The 15597-nt window shown below is 34.5% G+C and overlaps 1 protein-coding gene and 1 pseudogene across 48 annotated transcripts in view; both read right to left on the bottom strand.

Moving 5' to 3' along the window:
- The window catches only part of NRXN1 (neurexin 1), a 1160645-nt gene that overhangs the window by 165012 nt on the left and 980036 nt on the right, over positions 1 to 15597 (bottom strand). The window lies entirely within an intron of this gene.
- LOC108588095 (cytochrome c pseudogene) lies at positions 546 to 13341 on the bottom strand (annotated as a pseudogene). Its single transcript, XR_013526622.1, has one exon. The product of XR_013526622.1 is annotated as a cytochrome c pseudogene (transcript).

Here is a 15597-nt window from a genome sequence, read left to right as displayed (position 1 = left end):
TATGAGAAACTTGAGTACTTTCTAAATCATAATGTCATAATATTTAAGCTTATCTACCCTAATAAAAACTTAAACATATGTTTTTTCTAAAGTATTTTTTTCCAGTTCTTGGTTTTTTAAAATCAGAAAATTATGTGGTTCAGATGAAATTTTGACCACTCTGTATCAATCTTGACTTTTAATATAGTCTTCTTAATATTCAAATTGATCCATGAAAGAAAAGATAAGTGAATATTTCATACATGGTCTGATGTGGCCTATAATGGAAATGAGAAAGTTCCCTATTCTCCAGTGGAAAAAAGTCTGATTATTAAAACATTCTAATCTTATATTCAATGGACTTCACTCTCCCTCTTCCAGTTGTAACTGGAATGCAAGATTTTTTTTTTCAATTAGAAAGATGAGGTTTGTCCACTGTATGCAAGTAATTTAAGATTAAATGCTCTGGAATTGCAAAGGACAAAGAATTGGATAAAGGTGCTGGATAATTTCTATCCTCCCTTCAATTTTATAAAATGCAAAACTACTGAAGTAAAATAACCATATTTCTTTTTTTGTAGATAAATTGAATACTATGGATATGAATTTAAATTCCTAAAATAACTTTCCCCTAATACAAGTTGGTTTTCTCTACCAGCAATTATTTATTTAAAGTAATTATCCAGTGGTCACAATCACTGAAAAAAGAGAACTCTTGATGATTAAGATAATGGGCTCTAATTCCTGGGTTCACTATTGATCAGCTGGATCAGTAGCATAACATCTTTTAACCTCCGTTTTCTCATCTGTAGATTTATAAGAATAGTACCCATAATATATGCAAGTATCTTAGCAAAATGCCTGGCCCATGGTAAGCACTCATAAATATTAGCTATAATACTGTGGTCACGTCATTGTTTATTCTCTAGTATAATGTGCCTTATATATCTAAGAATATGTAGATCACACAAAGTATTTTCTACCCACCTGATCACAGAAAGTCGAAGTAAATGTGAAGAAGAATGGAAGATAAATTTATTTTTCTTTCCCAGGATGAGTAATGGCCAAAGAGGTAGCCTTATTATGAGTGATGTCTGGAACATAGGTACTTTATTAAAATCCCTGCACTTACTCCCAAGCCATGTCATCTCATTCTCAGAGGTGTTTGCATGCTACTTTTAAGTCAATGGGAACAACTGAAAAGAGGTCATTAACTGGAAGAAACCACACAAAAAGAAAAATCCAACAGCACCTGCCTAAGGAAAAACAGAATTCAGGGTACCACCATCTGTTCTGTGCCAGCAGTGTGGTGACAAAAGCTGTTCCCGGAATAAGAATATTTTAGATAGAAATGAAGTCTTCAAATGACATTTTAATCCATATATTAATGCTTCAAATGGATACACTTCAACTAGAATGCCTTAAACTCTTATTTTCACCCCATAATGCTCCTGGCAAAGAAGGGCCACAGAAACCACGAACAAGAGTTGTGGATGCTGCTTGATCCATTATCTGTAAAATGAGGTTTGGGGACTGGATGGCTGCCAAGTAGACCTTCAATGCTAATGACCAATGGTCCCAGGCCTCAACATGGTTTTGTAGTAAAGACAAGCATTAGACCATCTTGTTAAAACATGGTGTCTGTGGATTTTCATGAGGAAATTAATTTTAGAGCCATTAAAAACAAAATACCATAAATGTTTTTAACTCAGCAAGTATCTTTAAAAAAGCAGTGAAATCTTTGGCTTGGCATGTTCTTTTCTTCCCCTCTATCTCTCTTTTGAAAACTAACTTATGGTGCCTCGACAATTTTATGAAGAATTTCAGTTGGCATCTGTGGAGACCTTTATAATTAAGCCATTACATTTGTCTGAAATGTTTGATGTTTTAAGCACGTCTTCTTTCTTCTTTCTCCTATATAGACACATACATCTTTTATCACTGAGACATTTCCTGCATTCTTTCTCCCCCTTTACCACAGCATGTCATGGTTTTGACAGTCATTCTTAAGAGGAGGAAGGCAGACATAGGTTAGATTTTACGAGATTTCAGTTATACAAAGTGTGGTTAAGACAATGAAGGACATGGCATTAGGATGCTGGGAAATAGAGAAGTTTATCTCCTCTTCATTTGAAATTTTTAGCACAAAAGAGATTAGAGCAGAAAATGTTAAGAGAACATCTGAGGACTTCAAGTCAATGGCCGCTCCTTGCAAACCCTTTTTGTCCAAAGCCTGTCAAAGCGAACCTTTTCTTGGATTGCTCAAACACCTGTGATCATGGGAACAGTACTTTCAGAGTTATTTCTAGTTCAAGAGACATTCTCATGAGAGTTCCTATCCAATCAAATCTGTCAGGGGCTGACTTAAAAACCTGTAAGTAGCTAAGTGTAACCTGTAAGTGGCTAAGTGTAACTCTCAGACTAAGTAGAGATCGCCAATTAAGACCCAAGCATCTTAAATAATGCAGTAGGTACAGAGAATAAATAGTTCATGGCATAAAATAGATCAGAATAAAACCATGGATTTCTCTACTTCCCTCAGTATTTACTCTTAAACTTAAGCAACTTGTTGTTTCTAGTAAAACTCTAAATGCAGAACAGAATGAAAAGAAGATAAAAAACAAAGAAATCCTATCAAATTTGAGCTGATGCTCAATTACAACTGGAATTGATCCACACACGTGTTCTTCTCCATCTTTCTTATAATCCGATAGATCTACAGTTAAGCTGTGTCATATCCAAGAAGAAGGCTGAACTTACTAGGCCATACAATTCTGGTCTGATTAACACTTCATCTAACACTCTTTTTTGAAATCTTTTACATCTAACTGGTGTCGTTTTGACTTCATTGAAAATAAGCAGTCTCTTGGCATCTTCCACACAAGAACTCTACACCTACTTAAAGACTGTTTTGGGCTTAAAGATTGTTTATACCCCTAGTACCTAAGAATGTGATTGTCTGTAGAAATAGAGCCTTTAAGTAGGTAATTAAGTTAAAATGATGCTGGTAGGGTGAACCCTAATGCAATCTGACTGATGTTCTAATAAGAGGAAGATTGGACACAGAAAGAGAAACAAGGGATGCACAGGCATAGCGGAAGGGATAGTGAAAACACGGCGAGAAGGTGGCCATCTGCAAGCCAAGGAAACAGGCCTTGGAAGAAATCAAAACTGCTGACAACTTGATTTCGAACTTTCAGCCTCCAGAACTGTGAGAGAATAAATTTCAGTTGTTTAAGCTACCATTCTATGGCAGTCCTAGCAAACTAACACTGAGATGATTTAAAAGGAGTTTGAAATCATATGCTGTTACCTTATTCACAGATCTTTGATATTAAGATGTGATAGTATTTTGCTGCCAGTTGCTAAAACAGTCTAAAAGTGAGTACTCATGGATTTGCACACAGAATAAAGATCCATGTTAATGTCAAAATAATGTCCATTTTAATTATTAATTTTGGTTAAACTGGATTTTGTCCTGTTCTGGTTTTGCTGCAAATCATAATATTCTACATCACAGTTCTGGTAATTAGTAAGGTTACCAAATAAACTCTAGCAATGTACATTTTTGCATGACTAAAACTATAAGAAAATAATACTATTTTCATCATGAAATATATACTATGATTACATGCAGTTCCATTCATGTACATAGAATAATGTTTCCAAGAGGAACTACTTGGCCTTTCATATCATTAAATGAAATTTCTTGAACAAAACAAAACATTTGCTACTACCGTTTTCTTCACTTTGTAACTCCTTATATTTTCACTAGCTACACAGATGACTGCAGCACTATTAAAAATTTGCTGTCAGTGTTAGCTTTCCAACTTATATAAAAAGTCTCATTGTAAAACACACAAACAATAAAAGCAACTGTGCACAAACCAAATCCCTACTTATGTTATTGATTATGTCAGGTGATAATGTCTTATTTAAATATGCTTATATTTTCTTCAATTTGGAAACTACTGTGAGATCCCAAAAGATTCACTGTGTCCACTTCAAAAACTCTAAAATTCGAAGTACCAGAAGACAAGCATATATTTATTCATACTAATTACTATCCTTAGGAACTGCTTAGGGAATTAAAAAAGAGAAAAAGAAAAAGTGATTTTGAGATATTATGATTAGTTTTGTGGGGCTTGCTAAATAGTCATGAAAGAAAAAAATAGCAACTTTCAGTGTTAATTTGGAATTTTTATCTTCTACTTAAAACTGAATGAATATCTTACACTGTTTTGCTTTACTGTGGTGCTCACCACTGAAGAAGAATACCAATTCCAAGCCCAACTTAGAAATATACCTCAGTAAAGCTGCCCTGCAGCAGGGCTGACCACCTCTGCTGAAAGTGCCTAGGCACAGGGATGACTGCGTCAGCTGGTGCTACAACAAAAAGACGTGAGTTCTATATGGATGTAATGATCTCAAGATCCCTATATTTCCTAAGAAATTAGACATGGCTTCCTCATTTCCAACTACGAAGACAGACTTCAAAAGGAGTTTGTGTCCTTTATAGGGACTTGGATGAATCTGGAAACCATCATTCTCAGCATACTGATACAAGAACAGAAAATCACGCAGCACATGTTCTCACTCGTAGGTGGTTGTAGAACAATGACAGCACGTGGACACAGAGAGGGGAGGATCACACACTGGGGTCAGTTGGGGGATACCAGGGGAGGGAGAGTGGGGGGTGGGGACGGTGAGGAGGGATAATGTGTGGAGAAATGCCAAATGTGGAATGGAGGCAGTAAACCACCTTGCCATGTTTGTACTCTATGCAACAACCCTACATGATCTGCACACATACCCCAGAACATAAAGTACAATAAAAAAATATAGTTTTTGGCCTGCTTTTTATATGAAAAAATGTTTATGAGAAGGAGCTTTGTCTATGCCTTTGTCTTCTGCTCTCTTTTGATCTTCCTGTAGCCTATACCCTTAGGAAGAATTTGATCTTGAATTCCAATACCAAGTGTTCCACTTCCCATGTTATAATAAGCAACACCTTGATTGTTCTGTCACCTAACGTAGCTCCAGACATTTATTCTGGCCCCTTTAGACTATTCCCTGAACTTCAGCAAGAAAAATTATTTGAAATCATGTGTTTTCTTCAACAGACTGTGTTCCAAGAGGGTAGTGACCACTTCTGTACTCCGTGCTATATCCCCAGCATAATAAGTCCAGGCACATAGCAGGTCTTAAATAAATATTTCAGAATGAATTACCGAATTCACTGGGATTGTATCTCCTCAGTCTCTTGTGTCTTCTAGTATCCTTTGTTCTAACATGGCTTATCAATCATAATGAACCTCTGGAATCTTGAGCAGGTGTATCTCATGCTTCTAGCTTTTTCTCCATAATTTAGATTTATTGAAGTTGCCTTCTATTCCCTCCAAATCCTGCTTTTTGCAGGCAAAAATAAGAAGTCACAGTGGTGCTCACTTTTATTTAATGCAGTAAGAAAACAGAAGCACTTTGACATTAATATTTAGATATGGAGTCAACTTCCTTCTTGAAACTTGCCATAATGAATCTCTGCTAACTATTTTTAGAGATATTCAACAATCCTAGTTTAGGTAGGAAATTTGAGAATAAAACAAAGGCATAGGCCTGCTAAACTATTGTTAGGAAGACTTTGAGTATTCAGATTAGAAAGAGATCTCACGTAAGCTCTTAGACATAAATGAGTGCACTATTAGTTTGATATTTTATTAAGAAACAAGTGACATGAAGAAAAAGAAGGCATATATTATAGCAACTTGGAACTTAATAAAAGTTATGCCAAAGGAGGAGGTCAATGCAATGCATTTTATTTTTTGGTTTGTTTTTATTTTTGTTTGTACATTTTTTTAAGGCCTGGAAAATATGAGGATGTGAGTAGGATCCCAGCTGTGCCATTAATGACATGCATGACCACAAATGCTTTATTTGGCTAGTCTTTAAAATAAACAAGGCCAGGCGCGGTAGCTCAAGCCTGTAATCCCAGCACTTTGGGAGGCTGAGGCGGGTGGATCACGAGGTCAAAAGATCAAGATCATCCTGGTCAACATGGTGAAACCCCGTCTCTACTAAAAATCCAAAAAATTAGCTGGGCATGTTGGCGCGTGCCTGTAATCCAAGCTATTCAGGAGGCTGAGGCAGGAGAATTGCCTGAACCCAGGAGGCGGAGGTTGCGGTGAGCCGAGATTGTGCCATTGCACTCCAGCCTGGGTAACAGGAGAGAAACTCCGTCTCAAAAAAAAACAAAAAACCATTTTATATTATCACAATAATTTAGGTAAAACTATTGTATATGTAGCACTAGATGAAGCATTCCTCATCAAAAATGAAAAGTTTCCTTTTAATAGCCATAGAAGGAAGAGTTTCTAATTTAAATCTTGTGAAATCTTAATTTCTTAAATATGTAAAATATAACGCAATTAGGATTTATGGTAAAAGACAGTCAAGTCTATTTGATTTTTATGGAGGCTAGAACATTCCAAATTCAAATATTATTAATGGACTTATAAACATGTTACTGTATCTTTCTAAGTTTTATCATGTCTGTAAAATAGAGATAATTTATGAGTTTACTTGTTTTTTATCATGATCTGTGGTTTTCTTTTTAATTATCTTAAGTCTTATGATCACACATCATTTTTAAATTTGTGTATATTTAATTTACTCTACTTTAATCCTTTTAAGTTAGGAAAAGCACCATTCCCAATCACAAATACATAGCAGATGTACAGTTTTGTTTCTGAATGGTTGTTTAAAGACAATCCTAAATTATAATTTAGTTTGACTTAGATTTTAAAGAATTCAAGAGTGAAGTTTAATTGGATACTACAAAGACAATCCTAAATTATAATTTAGTTTGACTTAGATTGTAAAGAATTCAAGAGTGAAGTTTAATTGGCTACTATTTTAAAAGTATATGACCTTATATATCATCTATAAAATCTGTGAAGTGTTAAATAATTTTTGATATTACACATAAACTACACAAAATGCCTTTCAATAAGTAAAAGGAACCATTTTAAATACAGGGATTTCTAATTAGATTGGCATAGTTAAGGCCAAAAATATAAAATAGCCATTGCTACCCATTTATCTTCAACCCTTGCCTTTAAGAGGCAAATGAACACAAAACACAGGTGAATCTTGCATGGTTCTGAGACACTGAAGGAATTTCCCCCATTATGTATTCACATAACCAGTTATATAAATCTAATTATAAAACCAATCTCCAATAAGTTTTAAGATGGCACTCACCATCTTTGCGAAAAGTTTAACATTACTAATGAAGTCTAATCATATCTTTAGAAGGGGTAAACAGTGATACAATTACTAAAATTTACTAAATTAGAATTACCATTAAAATCCAAAAACTGAACATATTCATTTAACCACAAGCCAGTCTTAGTTTTAAATCAGGACTGCACAACAAAATATTCTGTCAGTCTTGCATAATATAAATTCTGGTGTATGAGATCTATTAAAGTACGTACACATAAAAAAGTCATGAGACGTCTGTTTCGTGATAAGGCAGTGGACAATTATTACTCATTAGTAGCTTTTTTGAGATAAGCTATTAAGTCTTCCCTCTCTCCCTTCTTCTTAAGGCTGACAAAGATCATTTTTGTTCCAGGGATATATTTTTTGGGATTCTCCAAATAATCCATCAGTGTATCCTCTCCCCAGATGATGCCTTTGTTCTTATTGGCTTCAGTATAAGTGAATCCAGAGGCCTGTCCTGTCTTCCGCCCAAAGATACCATGGAGATGAGGCCCAGTCTTGTGCTTGCCTCCCTTTTCCACGGTGTGACATTGGGAACACTTCTGAATAAAAATTATCTTGCCTTTCTCCACATCACCCATATTTCTTTTTCATTGCTAGCGCAATCAAGGTTACCGCTCGGAACCCGGAAGTCCCACTCTCGAGTTTACTTTTAAGAATAATATGTAATTGTCGGTAATATAATGGCTACTATTGTTTTTATAGATTATACAGAATCACAGATCCTTAGAAATAAAAATGACTTTAGCTAGAATCTGGTCCAATACCCGTCCAATGCAGGATGATTTGATAACCTTGACAAATTGGTCTCTTGAGCTCCATAGACTTAGAAGGGAGTATAAAAGTTACCATAGCTCATTAAGAGTTGAAGTACATTATCTTTTAAAACTACTCTTGTTCATGCTATTTCCTTTTTTTTTTTTTTTTTTTTTTTTTTTTTTGAGACGGAGTTTCGCTCTTGTTACCCAGGCTGGAGTGCAATGGTGCGATCTCGGCTCACCGCAACCTCCGCCTCCTGGGTTTAGGCAATTCTCCTGCCTCAGCCTCCTGAGTAGCTGGGATTACAGGCACATGCCACCATGCCCAGCTAATTTTTTTGTATTTTTAGTAGAGACAGGGTTTCACCATGTTGACCAGGATGGTCTTGATCTTTTGACCTCGTGATCCACCTGCCTCGGTCTTTCAAAGTGCTGGGATTACAGGCGTAAGCTACCGCGCCCAGGCCTTTCTAAAGTAAATGTAAAAAGTATGAAAAGAGCATAGTCACAAATTGTGAACGAATGCAATGGATCTTCTCATTTTTATTTGTTTTGGTTTGGCTGTGCATTGAAATACCCTAATTCCATTCAGTCATTATGTTTAGTTTATCAAGTTAATGGCTTTCCGGTATATTCAACACACACAACAGTAAAGTTCAAGTGTGAAACTGAAATGACAATGCCATGAAAAAACAAACAGATCCAATCCTAGATTTCCTGTTGCACAGGGAAGAAATTGAGAACATAATACTTAGAAATACGTAAATCAGGAGAATGAGATTTACAAAAAACCTATATGTATAGAAACAAAACAATTAAAATCTGAAACAGCCTCCAAAATGTAAAATATCAGACCTCACAGAAGGACATTGAGCCCTATTATACATCTTTCTTCATCCAGGCAAATTCTATTTCTTCTATAGTCTACTTTGAGGAGTCACTGAAGAATTGAGGGGCAGGGAAATATATGATGAAGGCAATTTAAAAAAAGATAAACATCTTGGCTGCACACCAGTTGGATTAAAATAATGGAGACTGGAGAGGAACGTATATGGTTTATAGGTGATAACAGGAAAAAAAGGCCCAATTGTGGAAAGGACCTTACATCATTAGAATAATGTCAGTCCAGGAATAAATGCCTCAACGGGAATAAACTCAGCACCTCACCATAATCACTAACTCAGACTGATTCTAGTTTCTCCAAGTAAAAGGCAGGCAGTAGTCTCAGCTCCACCGGCAAGCACTGCATATTACGGGAGGTGACAAATGTTTCAGATTGTCTCTAAAATCTTGGGTTGTTCCTGTTATACAGGAGTAACTATAATAGCGTTTTGTTTTTTTTTCCTGATAACTGTGAGTGTTTGAATGATAATTTTTATGATTTTGTAATTATTGGATGCCACTGCGGGAATTCAAAAAAGAAAACTTCCCTGGATTGTTAAAGGCTTGGGCAAGCCCAACATGCTTGGTGACAACAATAACAACAAACAAACAAACAAGCACAGCTCTTCTTTCAGGAAATCTTGCTGTGGTAATGCAGACAACCTGGAGACCCCAGCACAGACTGTATTTCAGCCTCTACTTATCCCCTCCGCTGGGACTCTGGGGCAGCCCCCAAGCTGACTAACTATACACAGCACACTGTCCACAAGCTAGCATGGTTTCTCTAATGCTTATTTATTAAATTTCAAATGAATTCCTTAGCACCTAGCCCACATTTTGCTCTTCAGTGAAATCAGCCTTGATTACCACACACCACTCCATTTTCTAAAATTGTACAGAACATATATTTTGTGCCACTCATTTGAACTGTGTCTTTCCTAGTAATGTCTCTGTAGTGTTCTGCTTGGAGTGGGTTTGGGGATAGAAGCGGTGCTGCAATTACATGTCTTCCAGGGTCAGGAGGAACAATCTTGTTTTTGGAAAGATTTGTCTCCGTGTATGTGAACCAAAGTCTAACAGCCAAGAGAAAATAAATTTGTTCCCAGAAAGAAATACAAACTAAGATGGGGAGGTAAGAGGCTATTGCAATTTCAGGACTGTGAAACTAAATTATTTTGACTAATAATAGTGGAGTTAACTTTTATTCAGTACTTACTACTTACCAGGTTTTTTTTAAAACCAATTTTTGTTTTGAAATTAATAACTCACGTGAACTTCAAACAACCTTATGAGGTAAGTACAATCATTGTCCCCATTTTATAGATTAGGAAACTGACATTTAAGAACTTGGCAAAAGGTTACACATTTCATCAGTGTTTTAAAGGGGATTTGAACCCACACAGTCTGGCTTTTGAATCTTCCCTCTTAACCTTCATGCTAACCTGCACCCTTAACTTGCATTAAGTTTGTAGCATATGTCTGGTTTGATCATTTGATATGTGGCCTATATTCCTATAGCAATTTTGGTCATTAAGAGGAGTATGTAAGTAGACTCAGCACTCACTTCTACATCTAGATAAGGAACAACCAGCAGAGAAGAAGAACACTATTATGAAAATGCTTCTAATCACAAAGGACCCCTAAATAGCCCTTACAGATCTGAATAGAAGAAGTAATAACCACTGGTATCAGAACCTCAGCACAACCAAGGTCTGAGCCTCATCTGATCTGTTGAGGACCAGCAATAACATTTTGTGAGTTATTTTTTAGGAGAATTCAGACTTATTTCTTAGGCAACATTGCATCATCCTGCAGAGCACTGGAGTAAGCTTTAGAATGTATGATGTTGGCAAGTAACTGAATCTCCCGGTGTTTGCTCATTTCTCAAATGAAGATACTGTAAGCTCTCTTATTAAGATTTTGTGAGTGTTAATGCAATGTTTGTAAATAATGGATGTAAAATAATTAGCATAGTGTCCCATATAGAGTGCCAACTATAGAGTGCGTGTCTAACTCATTGTTTCTGATACTAGCCCTTGCAAATAAGCAGGAATTTCAAAAGATTCTATGAATGTCTGGAATTTTGGATGAGTTCTGTTACCTCTTCACCCCAATGCCAGTGCAACATGAATTTCCTTTATTGAGTCAATTTGACAGATTTAACATTCTATTTGAACTCTATTTCCATAAAGCACAGGCCTCATCTAATTATCCCCAGGTCTGCTTTCTACTGTGATTGTGCCCATTCTGCCTCTCTTTTTTAGCAAAGCAAATCTTTTCATTTAAAAAGGCTTCCTTTTGTTTGTTTTGCCTCTAACCACAAAATGCACTCTCATCCAAGTCCTCTGACAACCTGAGCAATAAAAATAATAAATGAGAGAACTGAAGACTCCACTTGGACCTTTAAAATGCTCCAGCAAAGGTGACCCTGAAAAATTATTATGGCTTGTTATCAATTAGGTGACACTATCTAGAAAAATAAAACCTAAATATTCCTCTATTCTGTCTGATTTTATATATCATAAATCCTGCTAAAACACTTCATTGGAAATACGTATGGTAATATCTAGCCAGGCTTATGTTAGATATATTCTTTTTGGATTCTCAGTGGACATTTTCAATATTAGGGCCACCAAGATAGATATTATGCCCAAGATGACACATTACTTCAATATTACTTAACATGAGGAAAGTCAGTCTCAAATTTCCAGGGAGGGGTAATTTCACCTGCTTTTTAACAGTTAAATTCATAAGGATAAAAACAAAGCAGACTTTAAAATGTTTAAGATAAATGCCTGTCTTTGAGAAATATTCTACCCATGAGGCTAAATTTGATGTAAAATATTCATTATCATAATTTAAATTTTAATATACAGCCTATTTAAAGCCTTCATACTTCAAAAGGTTTTTACATTTATTATGCCATTCTGTCTTAATTAAGAACCAACTCCAATATTAGATCAATTTATACCTTTGGATTGTTAGAAAAAGGAATAAATCTACTTTTCTAATAGCTACATGAACATGAAAAAATATATAATTTTTTCACAACAAATGCATCTGACTTACATGCAGGCATTAAGTTTTGTTATGTTATTTTTTCTGAAATGTTATATCATATAGAATTGAGAAAAAGGTATTTTTAGGTGGAAACCATTTCTAAACTCTTATTTTGAGAAAAAAAAAAAAAAGGCTTACAGAATGAGAATTCCAAATACCTTTTATCCAGCTCTTTTCCTGTTAATAATAAAATAAATATTAGGCAGTTCTCAAAACAAGAAAGTAACATTGATAAAACTGTTGACTAAAGCATAGACTTTATTTGGTTTCACCAGTTTTTAACTAATGGCCTTTTTCTATTGCAGGATCTAACCCAGATCCCACATTGCATTAAACTGCCATCTTTCCCTTGTCCCTTCAGACATGTCTTTTTTTGTAATTCATTTAGTTGACGCTTTTGAAGAATACTGACTGTTTTGTAAAATGTCCCTCAATTTAGGTTTGTCATACTTAGACAGAACTTACAAATTTTTTGCTGAGAATATAAATACCAAACAAGTGAAGAGCCTTTCTTAGCATATCAGATCAGAGGGTTCATGAAGTCAATATTTTTCATTATTGGTGATATTTAACTTGATCAGTAAAGGTGATCTGCTGAATTTTTCTGAAGAAAGTTACTACTTCTGCTTGGAGGAAATACTTTTAGACTGCATAAATTACTAAACTCTACTCAAACTTTTTCTCACTTATTTTGGTATTTATTAGGAGGGAAGCCCAAATTCAACAATTTTTACATTGGGATTCTAATGATGATTTCCTTTTTCCATCATCCTTCTGTATTACTAATTGTAATTCTTCTGTATGGGTGAGCTGTCACTGCTTCTCTGTCTGTGGATCTATCTTTGTATCTGTTCGATTACTTGTTTATATCCGTATGGGTTCATAGATGTTTATTTTACTCTTTTGGTTATAATCCAATGACATGTCTATTCATTTTGCTGCTCAATTTTCTCCAGTTCTGGCCATTGGGAGTTTTTTTAAGATTACTTCTTATGCTTTTTTGTCAGGCCTCTCTCTCAGAGGTCCATAAAGTATGCCCCACAGGTCAAATGTATCTACTACTGTCTACCTAATATTGTAAATCAAGATTCACTGGAACACAATCACACCCATTCATTTTCCTACTAGCTATTGCTGCTTTGAGCTACAATGGCAGATTTGAGTAACTATGACAGAGGTCAAGTGGTCCTCAAAGGTGAACATATTTAATATTTGGCCTTTTAGGATGAAAATTTGTTGATCTTTGCTCTAGATAAATTTTCTTTTTTAAAAAGTATGAACTTTGAATAGTGCCCAAAGGGTATTTAATTGTTATACCTAAGGTACTTTAGAATTCAGAATCTTAACTGTATATTTTTCCTATATTCACCTAACTTCATTAGTTGTAATAATTTTGATTTTAGATATTTATTATTATTTTAGATTTATATAAAAAGGATTATCAGTGTTCTATTGAGTTTAAGATACTACATCATACAGAGTGATATAATATTTTCTTATACTACATCATTAAGTTTCCTGAATACATGCAAAGGGTTTTATTAACTTCTTCTCATAATAATGAATGGTAATATGATAGTCTCCTCTTATTTCACAGTTTCAGTTACACACTGTCGAATGCAGTCTGAAAATATTAAATGGAAAATTTCAGAAAAAAAACATGCCATTTCAATAAATGGCATGAAATTTAAAACTTTATTATTTAAAAAACTTATTATTTATATTCTGAATAGCATGATAACATCTCTGGCCATCCTACTGCATCCCTCCTGAGGCATGAATCATCCCTTTGTCCAGTGTATCCACATTATGTAGTCTGTTCATCACTTATAAGTAGCCATCTAGGTTATTAGATCAACAGATCACAAGAAGAGGGTGCGTACAGTACAATAAGAAATTTTGGAAAAGAGGGAGAGAGGAAGGGGCCACATTCACAGAACTTTTGTTATAGTATATTGTTATGATTGTTCTATTTAATTACTAATTGTTGCTAATCTCTTATTGTGTCTAATTTATTCATTAAATTTTATCATAGGCATATATGTATAGGGAAACACAGTATATTTAGGTTTTGGTACTATCTGTGATTTCTGGCATCCAGTGGGAGTCTTGGAATGTATTCCTCAATCAATACAGGTGGATTATTATACTTTATGGAGATGTTATATTGATAACAATATTTATCTTCATGATATTGGACAGTTATTTCACCATCACATTTCACAGTCATCAGATGATTTACTGAGAGACCTTTCCAAAGGAAACTCTTAAACCATGCATTCTGTTTTTAAGGATATTTGTTATGTAATGTCCCAATATTATAATTATATCAAGTATATGATCAGTGCTTAAAATACGTTTATTAGAAGGATAATGGCATTCTTACAATCATATTTTGGAGAACAGTTTTTCTAAACTGGAAGTACAACAGTTGGCCTTATTCTGTGAAAGGAAAAAAAATCATCTGAGTTAGTAAAGGCTACACCCAGAGGGCTATATCAGTGGTTAGAAGTCATTAGCAAAGGTTAGTAAAGGGCAGCCACATTTCATTGGAAGTGTGTTTCATTAGGGGAGGAGGAGGTTCCTCCTCATATGTTCATTACATAGACTTTATTTTTTCCTCTAGAATCTCAATATCTTCAAAGACCACCTAAAGCAGAGGTTATGAATTCTAGGTAAATTGGCCTAAGGATGTTAAATTGCAACCCTTAAACATCACATATATAATTTTGTGGATAGAATGCTCTCCTTTGTTTTTATTTTTGCTTGTCATTGAGTTGGGAACGTGATTTCTCTTCCATTGAACTCAGCTAATTATAAACTATATGATAAAACAAAGATACTTTCAGATAATAAATTATAAAAGGAGCATTACAAAATATAAATATTATTAAAATCAACCAGATACTTGCAAATACCATCTGAAGTTCCCTAAAAACCCTTTAAAATGTCATTTTATCTGGCCTTCAATGTTTAGCTCTTCATATAACTTGTTTCCACCTCATTTCCTAAAGGCTAAATTTTTGCATTTGTAATGACAATTAATTTTTTATACGTGACATGATTAATTCATTGTTTGTAACCAGTAGATAGATTCATTAACCTGATTATCCATATTTTTGGAGAAAAGTCCTTCAACACGATCTCAGCCAATATCTTTAGCCACACATTTAAAATTATGATAATGCTATTACAAACACTTTTCAGGAAAAAAGTATATCCCTTTGTTATGATAAGAACTTAAATTGCTAAACAAATCATATATTGGAAACCATAATGACAGATAAGAAGTTAAAGGTGGAAATTTTATGAAAATCATTTAGAAGGGCTGCTATTTGTATAGTACAACATAAGATACACTTGGCAAAAGTTCTTAAACACAATAGTAATTAATAAACATTTCTCAGTTTGATCTGATTACTTGGTTTCTAAGTAATTTGTTCTCAGAATCTGAGAACTTTTCAATGTAAAAAAAGGTCATTAAAAATTGGCAAAACAGAACAAATTTTTATTCGTTAAATGTTTCAAAATATATTTAATTTATTTTTAAATAAGCTTAAGTTTAGCTTCAAACACATAGGAAACCCATGAGGTGCTATCCTACTTTTCTGAGCTCTTGGTTTCTGATAATGTT

Source organism: Callithrix jacchus, chromosome 14 (assembly GCF_049354715.1).
Source record: "Callithrix jacchus isolate 240 chromosome 14, calJac240_pri, whole genome shotgun sequence".
Taxonomy (NCBI): domain Eukaryota; kingdom Metazoa; phylum Chordata; class Mammalia; order Primates; family Cebidae; genus Callithrix; species Callithrix jacchus.
The sequence above is the reverse complement of the archived record's forward strand: the minus strand, read 5'-3'. Positions and strand labels throughout refer to the sequence as shown.